Source organism: Ips typographus, linkage group LG2, assembly GCF_016097725.1.
Source record: "Ips typographus isolate SLU linkage group LG2, UJ_Ityp_2.0, whole genome shotgun sequence".
NCBI classification, from domain to species: Eukaryota; Metazoa; Arthropoda; class Insecta; order Coleoptera; family Curculionidae; genus Ips; species Ips typographus.
This window is the reverse complement of record NC_138423.1, coordinates 16,689,912-16,703,635: the sequence shown is the minus strand read 5'-3', so window position 1 is coordinate 16,703,635 and position 13,724 is coordinate 16,689,912. Positions and strand designations below refer to the sequence as shown.

Genomic DNA, 13,724 nt, shown 5'->3' with positions numbered 1-13,724 from the left:
TTAGCTCGTGGTTTGTAACATTTCTGTCAAGGAAAAACAAGTAAGAGCAGAATTACAGTGTAATATTGTAAAAAAATTTCTGCCTGTTACAGAAAATATTAGCTTTAAAAAAAAAGAAAACCCTATTTTTGAGTTGCAATAGTTAGTTCAAAGAGCAGTTTGGTGCACCCTGTCACTTTTTGCCTTGTAACTCCTTAAAGAGGCCCTGAATGGCAAAAACATCTTAATACAGTCTTGTAGAATGAGTGAATGACTCCAAGAATACATATTAAAGCAAAAATCGATTATACATTACAAAGAAAATTTCAGCTTAGATTATTCCCGTTTCTGTTCTCCTTTAAGGTTTATCTCGGTAAACTTCATGTTGTAACTCCTCTTCAAAAGAGATAAGAGCTAAAGACTTGCCAGTAAGTGTATTATCTATGCTCAAACCTTATTTATCGATAAAATACGGCAAGAAGTTGTCCTTTCTTCTGTTAGAAATCTACATCGAAACTTATTAAGTGCTTTTATAGTTTTTGTTCATCAAAAAATCTTGAATTATTAAATCCTTAACTTTAAATTGCTTAAGAGAGTTTTTCGTTATTATTTCTATTGAAATTTGGTGGTTTCTATCAGTGTGACCAGAAACCACCCTGTAACTATTTGGCACAACAATCAGTATGAGCACAACAATCAGTGTGTAGTTGTAATCAAGAGTTGTAATGGTTTAAATACTCATTTCTCAAATAAAATTGTCTGCTATCATGTTTCAAATAAAACCGACCGCCGATTATTTTTTGTACACCAAAATGCCTTTTTCCATACAAAATACCTTGAAATGCTTTTAAAATACCTCACAATGCTTCATTATTGCTCAAAATGCCTCATAGTAATAATGCCTTAATACTGCCTAAAATGCCTCATATTACCTTGAAATACCTCGAAATGCCTTTAAATTATTTAAACAGCCTCAGAAGGCCTTCAAATGTTTACTTACATATTTGTGGCATTTTTAAATTTAGTTATAAGGCCCCTGGTATTGGAACAATGATAAACCTTGATGAAATGCATTGTTGAAAATTTGTTTTGGTCACGTGGCAGTTTTTAGTTCAGATTAATTAAGTGTCTGCTTTTACAATTTGTACATGACATTTTGACCCTTGTCAAAATGTCATAAGGATTAATAATTCAAAAAAAATTACTTGCTTTTCCAAATTTTGAAGACCCAAAAACTTAAAACTCATTTTTCTAAAAGTCACGTGACAGTTTTTAGGTTAGGTTAGGTGACAACGTAAAGTTTTTTCCAAATTTTTGATTTGACGTTGTGCCGAAAGCTTAAAATTGATTTTCTAAGGTCAGGTGACTGTTTTTTCAAATTCTAACAAACAAAAATATTTGTTGTACGGTTGTCTGAAATTACGGGATATATTTTGACGTTTAAACGAATCTTCTAACTGTCATAGTAACCAAATTAGCAAGTGTCAAATAAAGACACCTAACAGTTCAAAAATTAAATATATAGTATTTTAAATTTAGACAGTGGTAAAATTGTAACAACTACGTCACGTGACTTTGATAATTTAAATTTTGAGCTTGCAACACTGTAAAGACTAGTTGACATTGTCCAAAACAGTGACGTGATCTTTAAAACGTAGTTTAAACTTTGGAAAATTGATAAATAAAGTTTGGACAGTTGTAAAAACTTAAATTGCAAAATACACATCACGTGACTTTGATAATTCAATTTTTGAGCTTGCAACACTGTAAAGTCTAGTTGACATTGTCAAAAACAGTCACGTGACCTTCAAAACGCAGTTTAAACTTTGGAAAATTGATAAATAAAATTTGGACAGTTGTAAAAACTTAAATTGCAAAATACACGTTACGTGACTTTGATAATTCAATTTTTGAGCTTGCAACACTGTAAAGACTAGTTGACATTGTCAAAAACAGTCACGTGATCTTAAAAACGCAGTTTAAACTTTGGAAAATTGATAAATAAAATTTGGACAGTTGTAAGAACTTAAATTGCAAAGTACACGTCACGTGACTTGGATAATTTAATTTTTGAGCTTGCAACACGGTAAAGACTAGTTAACATTGTCAAAAACAGTGACGTGATCTTCAAAACGCAGTTTAAACTTTGGAAAATTGATAAATAAAGTTTGGACAGTTGTAAAAACTTAAATTGCAAAGCACACGTCACGTGACGTTGATAATGCAATTCTGAGCTTGCATCACTGTAAAGGCCAGTTGATATCTGACAAAATTAATCACGTGACCGTTAAAATGTGGTTTAACTTTTAAAAACTTGGTAAATTAAATTTAGACTATTTTAGACAGTTGTAAAAGCTGAAATTGAAAGAAACATCGCGTGACTTTGATTATGCAATTTTAGAGCTTGCAACACTGTAAAGTCCAGTTTACACCTGTCAAAAACAGTCACATAACCTTAAAAATGTAGTTTAAATGTTGAAAAATTGGTAAATTATTATAATAATTTCTAGTGAATATTGTTTCAACTAAGTACAAAGTAACAAAGATTTTACCATAATAATTACATGTGCGGACGTCAATTTTGTTATATTGATATACTATATTGTCTACTGCTTGGTCTACTACAATGTATTTCTTAAAATATCGCAAAATTTCTTTTACCTCGCTCAAAATTTCAATAAAAATATCGCAAAACATTTTGAAATATACAGTCAATGCCTCAAAATTCAATTCCTTATAAATACCTTAAAAACACCTCAAAATGCTGGTAATACTGGCAAAATGCCTCATAATACCTCGAATTAATTACCTCGGGTGTGTACACCAAAATACTTCGGTGATCTACCCCTCGAATGAAACATCCTACATAACGTAAGAAGTTCCATATGTATTAGTGATAGACGTTGAACCTACTGAAATATTACTGGAAATGAATCTTTGCAAGAAATTGTCGAGGGAATATAGATTCTATCATTTCTACAAACTCGTCGTATCTTGCAAAGTTTGCATATTCACAACAAAGATTCAGTCAGTAGAGTAGAAGTTAATTTAAATCCCCAAACATTGTGGTTTTGTGCAGACAGGCCTAACGGGGTAAATAAAGATAAAATTATTGTCAGTTTCAAAATATACTTGAATTGAAATAAAGGTATTAAATAATCCAAAACCCTTAAAAAGTAATTCCTGTAACACCTTATGTTTTATTTTCAGACAGATCATCAATAATCAATCGATTATGGTTTAACGGTTTAACCTTTTGCAAATGCCCAGTTTTCAGTAATAAAGTAAAACCAGAATTGTTTTCTATGTAATCACAAAAACTTTCATGTTAAATCATTTTTTTGTGCTGACCTGGATTTCAGTTATCATTATTTTATAACCGTTGAAGTTGGAAAATCTGTCACCGTTATTAATCCATACTTGCACGTCAAGTTCGTTATCAGCTATATGCAATGTACCGACAGTATCAATAAAAATTGCAGAAGTGTGAAAAACGTAGAGCTTTAAATATCTCTATGCACGTAAAAAATTTAATTTCCATTTGTGAAGGGCTAATATCGCGGTGGGATAAAATTGAAATTCAGATTTCTATTAAAGCATTTCGGAAACACACCGAATCCACTTCAACCAAGCTGTACAATTTCCCGTAAATTATAGTCCGGAAAAATATTCATAGAAAAGTTATATTTTCAGCAAGTTTCAGGTAAAAATATTCTGAAATATGTTGATGTGCGTATATTTGTCTGGAGGCCATGAAAGCTTCTAACTTTTTTCTAATATTACTTTGAGAAAACAATATTTTATTGAGCATATTGATTCAGCCAAGAATATATCTTATTCATTTTTTTTCTATATAAACTTATTGAAATTCCACATTTCTGTTAAAAACACCTATATTCAGTAAATTTGCAACACATCTTGACATACAATCTAAAACTGAAATCCTTTTGCAATAAAAGTTTGAAATAAATAGTTAAATAGAATTTAGAACAGAACTGTCGGAAAGTATTAAGTTAACTTCCGACTTATGTCAGACATGATTTGATGGGTACTTTCCTGAGGATTTATGTCAAGAAAAGGCAAACTCTTTTTCCCTCTCTTTCTGTAAGTCCCTTATTTTACTTTGCCATTTCCTGGTAATATGCAAAGCAATATATTTACGTCATGCCCTATATAAAACACTTTTGTTCCTGTTACAAAAATAGTTGGATACCAGAAGCATTAAAGCACAAACATTCTCCACTCGAATTTAATTACGAAATCCTAAATAAAGGAAATCCGAGTTTTGAATTTTAAATAGTCCGCTTTGCCGGTTTGTTAACAGTTCCGCAAATTCGTTTGCGGTTTTTAATATCACTCATAATAGAAAAATTAAATATTGATGCAAAGGTTGGAAAACCGAGGCAAGATCAACCTTTCTACAGACCGGAATATAATTATAATCCAGCCACCAGAGCCAAAATCTGAGCAAATTTACGTTTGGTCGTAAATCAGGTCATTAAACTGGAAATTGAATAAGAAAGTCATACCCGCAGCATTTCAATTTCCTATTCTCGCTTTCTGTAAACTCGAAACTGGGCGAGATGTTTCAATTATTTGTAGATTTGGAAATTAGAGTGTTTCATTTACGTGGTGGTATGCAACAGAGCCTCACCAGAGACTTGAAATTGCTTTTAGCATCATTTACATCCTCGGTGTATCTTACTGTTTTGTGGTGATTACAGAATGGAACAAACGTTTTGCATTTTTCACGTAATGAAATCAATTTACATTTAAATTTAAATTGTTGCTAGATCTAAAAAAGATTTCTCAGGTTTGAGGAATTCGAATCAGATTTGGATATTTGGGAAAATTCATTAAAGCAACAAAAACAATATGCAGTGTTAGGAAAATAAATTAGACAGCCGTCACGTGTATCTGTTAATTTTATAATCACATTTCGATCTGTATTAAACTTGAAAACTGTCAAATACCAGTAGCTATAAAACTACAAAACTTACTCTAAAGCAATACAATCAATGTTCATCATATTAATATTTATAATTATAGTTTTATAAGTGGTTTTTTTGTTGGATGTGACGTGTATGTCTATTGTGGATATATTTCGACTTGTCACAAACTGTCAAATACAACTACATGAAGCTGTCATACTATAAAACATTGCTTAAAGGCTGTACAATTAGCACATTTAATGCTTGTTTATAGGTCTATGAATACTGAATACTCTGTTACGAGAGTGTCAACTGGCAAAATTGGATTCATAAAACTATTAAACTAAAACAGCACTTGAACAAAGTTTAAATTTGTGTTAAACCACGTTAAATATATTTTATAGCTTTATAAGTTTAATTTTGATAGGTGATACACATATTTAAATTTGTCACAGTGGTGGTAACTGTCAAAAATCACTTTATAAGTTCAATACGTGCTTAAAAGCACTGATACAGTTAATACAGTGTTGTAAGTCTCATTAACGTGCAAATGTATGTTTCGGACTGAATTTAATCTGTTAACTATTAAACTGAAACTTAAACTTAAACTAAAACTAAAACAATCACTACAACAGCGTTTAAATTAGTGTTAAACTACGTTAAATGTACTTTTTTCACTAGTAACATGATAAACATTATTGACCGATTAGTAACTTGACAAATTAGTTTTCTCTAAATGGTCATTGTTGACCCAGATCAAAAATAGAGTTTAATCTCTAGTTCTATAATATTAATTTGACTATGACATTTTGCACATGATCTGTCACAGTCAAATCACAACTTAGCCTAGATGAACCTTAGGGTGCCCTTAATTACGTCGGTGCAATCCGCCATAAGTCTGGCACAAACACAACAAAAAAACAAATATTATTGACCTAGGTAAATAATAAGGTCAATGTCTATTAAGACATGACATATGAAATACTTGACTTGACAGAGACAGATAAATTCGGTTGTCTTTTCATGTTGTTGTTTTGTTGTTATTCTAAATTATTAAATTTCCAATAAAATAACCATCAAAAATATGGTTAATAGTGGAAAATAGTGTAAAAAACGCTATATTATCCATGATTTAGACAGCTTGTATTGACCTTATGTCTTAAACTTGACATACTACTTAATAATATACTATTATAGCACTGTTATAGTTAATCCAGTGTTGTAAATCATATTAAATGCTTGTTTATAGGTTCATGAGTAAAAATTTGACAGTGGTGACGTGTTTTTGTTTATTTTGGACATATTTCAATCTGTCATAAACACGGAAATTATCAAAGTCTTTTCCATGAAGCTATAAAATGTCAAAATGTTCTTGAAACTAGTACAATCTGTTAAAATTCACATTAAATGTTTTTTAGAGCTCAATGAGCAGGATTTTTGTTAGATATAAAGTGAAACTGTTGTCTTTTAAGCTAGTTTTATATGTCAAAATGCTACAAACTGTCAAATACCACTATACAGCTAAAAAAGTAACAAAAGTGCTTAAAAGCAATATAATTTAAAATCATTTTAAGTGTATTTTTTAGGTTCTTGAGTTGAATTTTGCCGATTGTGACTTAATCTAAAAATATTTTAAAAATTCAATGACAAATTTCTGTTTATTTTGAGATCAGAAAATCCATGTTGAGTGACGTAATTAGCATGTTGGTGGACACTTAAAGGATTTTCATAGGGTAAGAAAGTAGATTTAAAGCAAAACTCAAAAAACCTAAAAAAGCAACTTTTTAAAAAATTTTTTGTATAAATTGTATCATTTAAGGGTTGGCAACACCGTTTTCCGTTTTGTTTTTCATTTAAGAAAATTACAGAAATGACGTTTATTTTTAAAATCTTTTTTAGGATATGGTTTGATGATCAATAGTATAGCAAATTTGGTACAATAATTCAAAACTTCTTTTGTTTACAATCATTCTTACAGTATCTAGTAGTTAGTTTGAATTAAAAATTACGTAAAAGTGAAAAACAATCAGTTAGGACCATTTTTGCTTATGATTATTATCAATTGTTAGGACAAATAGTTGGGGGTTTTCTTTCACTTTGCTACATTGGAGCTTATCGAAATTTTGTAATTATTAAGGCCTATTTTCCGAAATCTTTAAAGTTAATCTTAAAACTCGTCAGTTAACACAATGTTTTCAAGCAAATTTATCATCTATTCACATTGCTGAGATTTACATTATTACTTAAAATCACAGCATACAAATATACAGTCAGCAGAAAACCAGTCAAATGGATCAAAATCTGCTGATCCAAGTATATAATAATTCCAATATTTTTCATTCAGTTGTTACCTAGTGAGCTGAATTTTTATAGTAATCATTTGTTGCAGGTTATTTTACGATCCAGCTTGACCAGTTCGATTCCATTAAGCAAAGTAAGTCCAACACATTTTTGTTAAACTAGAATCAACGAAAATTGCATTCTACAATTTTGTTCACAATAGTGAATGGTGTTTCAGTAAAATCTACTTAATATACTGACATTTCTACAAATTGGTTCCATTTACGAAATTAGCTCACAAAGAGGATCCACTTTACCGGTCTTTGTATATTAGAGCTGGTGCATTTTGGTTTAATCTTATTCTGATTTTATGCACTAATATTTGATTATTTTTCAGCAGAGCAATGCATAAAATTGGTCATCAAATAAGTTCTTTTTAAATGTAAGTTTTTTACTATCAGATATAAAAAAATGGTGTTAAAAGAACATAATTTGTTTAAATATCTTTTAGAAAACCATGCTAAAATAAGGATTACATGAAAGTTTAATAGAAAATAGACTTTAATCTGGAATTATATGCAGTTTAAAATTCAACTAAAAGTACAATAACAACTATTGAAACTATGAAACAAGTGTTCTTTTGATGGATGCTTATTGAAACTTACTTGTCTTTTTTGCTCCTCCAAATACCCGATCGCAATTTCCGGTTTTTCTTTTTAACTTGACGTATCGATTGATTTCGTTGGTTGCCATTACCTCGCAATCAAAGAAAGCTACAACCTATACTTGCCAGGAATAGCGCAATCTAACATAAAACGAAACGTAGCAAAAGATGAAGTAAGACTTGAAGAGCTTTTTTCCAATTTGATTTCGAGCTCACAAGATCGACTTAAAATTTGATTCGTTCTATTACCCTTAAGATGCTTTTGATGCTCGAATTGAGCTCTTGCTAGTAAAAAAAGTAATTTGACTTGGTAAGTATATTATTGAAAAATTCTTAAAAAAATCTTCTTGAGTCTACTATAATGGATTCTCCAATTTATCTACGGAGTGAAATTGTTACTTTACTTGAGAGTTGTTTTCATATTGTTGTATGTATTTCAATTCCTTACTTTTACTTGTATTTTTGGTTGAAAATTGCTTTAATCGACTCTTTTAAGCAATAGTTAAGACACACTGTTGTTATCTGGTGTTATTTTGTTTCACTGTAATAGATTTTAAACTTTATTTATGTGTGGAAAAAGCTGATTTATTTAGAATATATAACACACAGTTTTATTGTAAAAGCACTATTATTTTGTTGCCTGAATAGTTGTCAGTTTCCAATCTCCAGCGAGGCACATAATCAATTTAATATCATCAAAAGACACTAATAGACGATAGGGATAGCTACTGTTCCATGAATACGGCTTTATTACCGTCAAAAAGAAAAATATTGAAAGGAAAATTTCAAAGAGTTTTACAGGAAATAGGCTTAGAGACAAAGAAAGAAGTCTTGGGTATGTAGTTTTAGAGTTTTATGAGAAAAGTCTAAAATCCTCGCTCAGTTACTCTTTAGATGTGTTTTATTTTTCCGTCTTTTAAAAGAATCTTGCAAGACTTGAATTCATTTTGCTGTGTTTGCTGGTCGAAACTTTTCGACTATTTCAAAACTTTGAGCCTCGGCTACCATTGACACCAAGTTTGAAAAAACTTTTCTTGGCTTCCAGGAAAAAACTTTTAATTAGTGGTGTAAGTCGTAAAAGTTGGTTGTTTGCTTGTCGACTTTTAATAAAAGAAAAATAGATCTTTGCCAAATGTTATAACAACATTAACGAGTGGATGTTGATGACTGAACTAAAATAAAACTGGTCGATTTATTCATTGTCACGACATTATTATGAAATTTTTGAGCAAACCCAATTCGTTGCCGTGACAATCTCATTAAACCTTCTCGCTTCGCCACGCTTACATTGCAAACTTTTTCAATTTACCGCACTAAATTTTCCTCAGAAACTTGGAAGGCCAGGATGATAATAATAACGCTATAGGCCTTCAAGCAATCCGTGAAATTTTCCTAATTCGCAAGCTTTCATAACATAAATGAATTAATAAAGAACCTGCAAATAACAGAAACACAACTTTAGTTATAAAAAGTAAAAACCTAAGGGCATCGATTATCATAAAGTCATAAAACGTCTAAAACCCTCGAATTAATAAATTCATAAAAGAGACATAAAATATTCTAACATTCTGTCCACCCTAAACATCATCAATTTTTTGGTTGCCCATAAATGATTCTTCACGTGCTTTCACTTCCCTCATAAACGTTGAGAAATTCTAATATCGACCATTTGTATGCCATTTATCTTTCCATTGTAAGCGATTTTTTTTTGTACCCCAACAGAAACCTGAAATTTATTTGTGGCTTTGTAGGCTGTTTTTAAATTGACACTTATCTACTCTAAGCATGTACAAGGCGTCTCAAATTCGATGGTTTTACATGGTTACATAGGTATTCAGTTTAACCTCGACAGGAAATACTGAAACAAGAAAATTGCGATCCTTTCCGATAGCCAAGCAGCCATCAAAGCGTTGAGCTCATCTAACATCAACTCGATGATGGTTCTGGAGTGTCTATGAAAGCTCAATGCCCTAGGAAGGAACAAGGTAACCGTCCTCTGGGTTCCGGGCACGTCGGAGTAGAGGGTAACGAACAAGCAGAAAAGATCGAACAAGAAGACCAAAGATCTCCTCGGCAATTTTATCCGAGCAAAATCGAAGACACTGAATAACCTCAGCAAAATTAGTCTCAAGGCATTAACGGGGTTTCTAACGGGTCATTGTCGACTCAAAGAACACCTAAGGAAGCTAGGCTTAGAAGAAGACAGTACCTGCAGGTTTTGCGGAGAAGAACCAGAAACACCTTACCACATCTTGCTGGAGTGTTACGCTGTACGCCACAGAAGATTAAACACACTGAGATTACCCCAGCTGGCTGTGGAAGAAATACCTCGAACAGACCCACTCAAGATCCTGAAATTCCTAAAGGAACTAAATCTTGAGGGGCTGCTATGAACAAAAAAACCTTGAGATAGCAGAAGAAGATGGGGTACAATAGATCTAATCAGATCGCAGTACATCTGTCACCATCCACACCTACCATTACCATTACCATATACATTTTTATAAATCTATAGCTAATAAAATTAGCTTTCTAAAGATATGACAACACTGGTTGGCAAGTTAAGGCTAGAGGGCGTCAAACTTTTTCTCTCAAGCTTGATAATCCAAGCAACTTATAACTTCTGGTGACATTTTAAAGGATCAGAATCTACTAATGCCATTTTGATGTTTCTGCCCAATCACGTTTGATGTTCCCACCCACACACCAACATTCGGCATTAGTTTGTAGAATAGTGACAAATTAGCAAAATTGATATAAACCCAACTGTCAAAGTCTCGATCACCAACTAATTGCACGGTGCAAAAGGAGCTAAAATAGACATAAAATAGAGAAAAACCAGTTGATAGAACAGTCAAAGAAGTACTCAAAAACTGGATCAAAATTACCACTTACTCAATACTCTGAAATTTATCAAACGTTTTATGTACTTTTATGTAATCTGACGTTATTTAATGAATAAAGTTTCGTAAAACGGACTAATCATCTTTCACTTTCGTTCTAATTCCATATCCTTCATTTTCCCTTAAAACTTCGTTGATATGCCCCTTATTATTATTAATTGTCCATGTTGCTGACTGCAAATGCTTCTTTACTAGAAAAATAATGGAAAATTTCAATTACCCTAACGCAACATAAAAATTGTAATACATTTGCCATAAAATTTAATTTATATTAACGCTTTTCTAATTACAGTTAATGACAATTGAGCTTATGCGTTTGGTGTTTTTGTCAGCAAGTGGTAAAATTACATTTGAATTTTAGTTTTAAACTTTTATGGTATTTCTACAGCAGAACAAAACACTGTAATAGTTTAAAATTTAGTACAGTTAGTTTTAGTTGTTTTAAGATCAAAAAGTTAATAAGATTATTTAAATACATTTTTTTATTAAAATTACGTCACTTCTACATGACGTCAAAATACTTTAATTTGATTTGATTTCCACCAATCACATTACATTTAATTTTTAATTTAATTCATCAGATTCGTATGTAATATAAAATCCCTTTTTTTACTCGCCTTTTTCTACAAGGTCTTGTAAATAGCCTTCCAAATCGTCAGATACTTGTATATTATTGATACCTGTACTAAAAAAAAACACAAAAATGTGTTTTGGTACCATTTAAAATATTGTCAGATAATCATCTTACTGTGATTGATACAGAAATAAAATTCTCCTGTTTGAGCACTGCATCGCTTTGTAAGATTGTATTGTTTGATCAAGATAAAAAATACTAATATATGGATACATTAGGGTTTTTCTTATTTTGACACTTTCTACATACGTACAAGAAAGGTATAAAGCAAAAACCGAGTGTGAAAAAAGGGTGTATCGATCGTCTGCCCTGGGCATATCAAATGCATGCCCTTTGTCAAGCTGCTTTCATTGTTAAAGACAAACACTTTACAACTCAAGATCCGTAATTGAAATCAACCGCTGTGCCCAAACTTGCAAGTGGCTATAGAGTTGTGTGCTGAATAACTTGACGTAAATAAGTTAACTCGAAATCCGGTAGACAATCGGCAAGTTAGAACAACATACTTTGCTTATGAGAATTATGTAAATATCGTTTGAAAGTAAACTTTGAGCTAAGTTTAGACAAAAAAAAATTTAATAATAGCCTACAAATCGTTGATGTGACAGCAAAACGTGATTAAAGCAAACTATAGTCTATCCGGCGAACCTACGGAGTAATAAAAGCTAAAATTAGGAGGGGTTGACCCGCCCCGTCCATTAGTATTGGTCTATATCCGGTCCGTTTTACAATATAATATCTTCTTCTCTCTCTAATATAAGGACTTCTCGGGTCTTATGTCTCGATTCACTTTTACGTACCTGTTTTACAGTGTAATGCGGGCTGACCAAAATTGCCGCCCATCGAATTTTATTACTCCGTAGGTTCGCCGGATAGACTATAGTAACAGTTGTTGTAAAACGCGTTTTTTTTACTTTTTTCTTCGTGTTTTTCTCGATGGACTAACACCTTATTCAACAAAATTATTTAATTAATTTTTGTTAAAAAACGTTTGTTATTTAACATTAAAATTTGCGGATGGATAAGATGTGAATCAGTCTGTATATAAATTTTGCTAAAGATTTTATTAGTTTTGTGTTCATTTTAAATTCTACACATTTTTATACAGTACGATTAAGAAAAATTCAGTTTTAAAGCAGTATTATGATGTGGTGTATTATGAATTATACCAGATTTTGAATTAAACATAAATCGGCACTAAATAATATGATTTTGATATTATATGTTATGTTGTAATGAAGTTATTTATGTTTCAAAACCGTAAACAAATTAAGTGATTTTTTTCGAAAAAAGGCCAACATTTTTAAAGTTCTAAAAACACGTACAAACTGCACCTCATAATTAAAAATTTGCAAAAAGAAAATTAATTTTTCTTCTCGTTTCCCAACATTTTTTAAAATGCAAAAACAAGGTGAAAAAGAAAATTTTGTTCAAAATGATTGCTGTTACATGCACTCTATACAATTCATAACTTCTACGTCGTTAAGACATGACATTTCTGAAATGTTTTTCGAAAAATGTTGAAAATTTGTATGTTCAAAAGACTTGAAATTGGTCGAAAACCACAACTTTTTAGAACACAAATCGCGCTCATGCCACTTTTAAAAATTGGTAAAATCCGATTTCTGGCAAAAAAAAACAACATTTTCATATTTTTACGTTTTTGACAAAAATTACAAAAACAGAACTTTGTACACTATGATTGCGGTTACACGCACTCCATATAATCGATAGGTGCTCTCTAGGTCATAAAGACAAGACTTTGCTGATTTTTCGAGAAAAAAATTTCAATGGTTTAAGATTAAGAAGAGAGTTTTTTTTTTGACATTTTAAATGTTCAAAAAAACTTGAAAACGCTTTGAAATGGTCAAAAACAATAACTTTTCAAAACGCAAATTATCACTGAAAATTGCTAAATTCAATTTTTGACAAAGAAAAACAACATTTTCGAAATTTTTTCCATTTTCAAAAATCCCAAAACTGGGTGAAAATAAAGTTGTTTTTTTTTTATTTTTATTGCTGTAATCGATTTCTTTTGACCTCCTGAGTAGTCTCTGAATAAAAATTGATCAAAAAACTAGTGCGATAATAATTGATTTTTTTCGTGTAGTATGGCAAATGAATGGTCTCGTGACTCTTATAGAATGCTCATACTATACTAGTAATATAAATAACTATTTTCGAAGTCTCTATACAAATCGTTGGACAAAAGTTTTGAGCAAAATTCCAAAAATTGCCCTAATAAATAACTGATATTAAAAGGGTTAATTAAATTCAGTATACCACGATATGGAATTAACACTGTACACTGTGCTATTCTAGCCCAATTTCAC

The 13,724-nt window shown here is 31.1% G+C and overlaps 1 protein-coding gene across 3 annotated transcripts in view; it reads left to right on the top strand.

The window, feature by feature from the left end:
• LOC145723950 (uncharacterized) overlaps positions 1-13,724 on the top strand; it is a 51,715-nt gene that overhangs the window by 27,550 nt on the left and 10,441 nt on the right. For 2 of the 3 annotated variants that reach the window (XM_081971989.1, XM_081971991.1), the window contains exon 2: positions 7,300-7,344. The exons of the other annotated variant lie outside the window; for it this stretch is intronic. The gene's annotated coding sequence lies outside the window, so the exon portion shown is untranslated. The remainder of the gene's footprint in view (positions 1-7,299; positions 7,345-13,724) is intronic. 3 annotated transcript variants of the gene reach the window in all.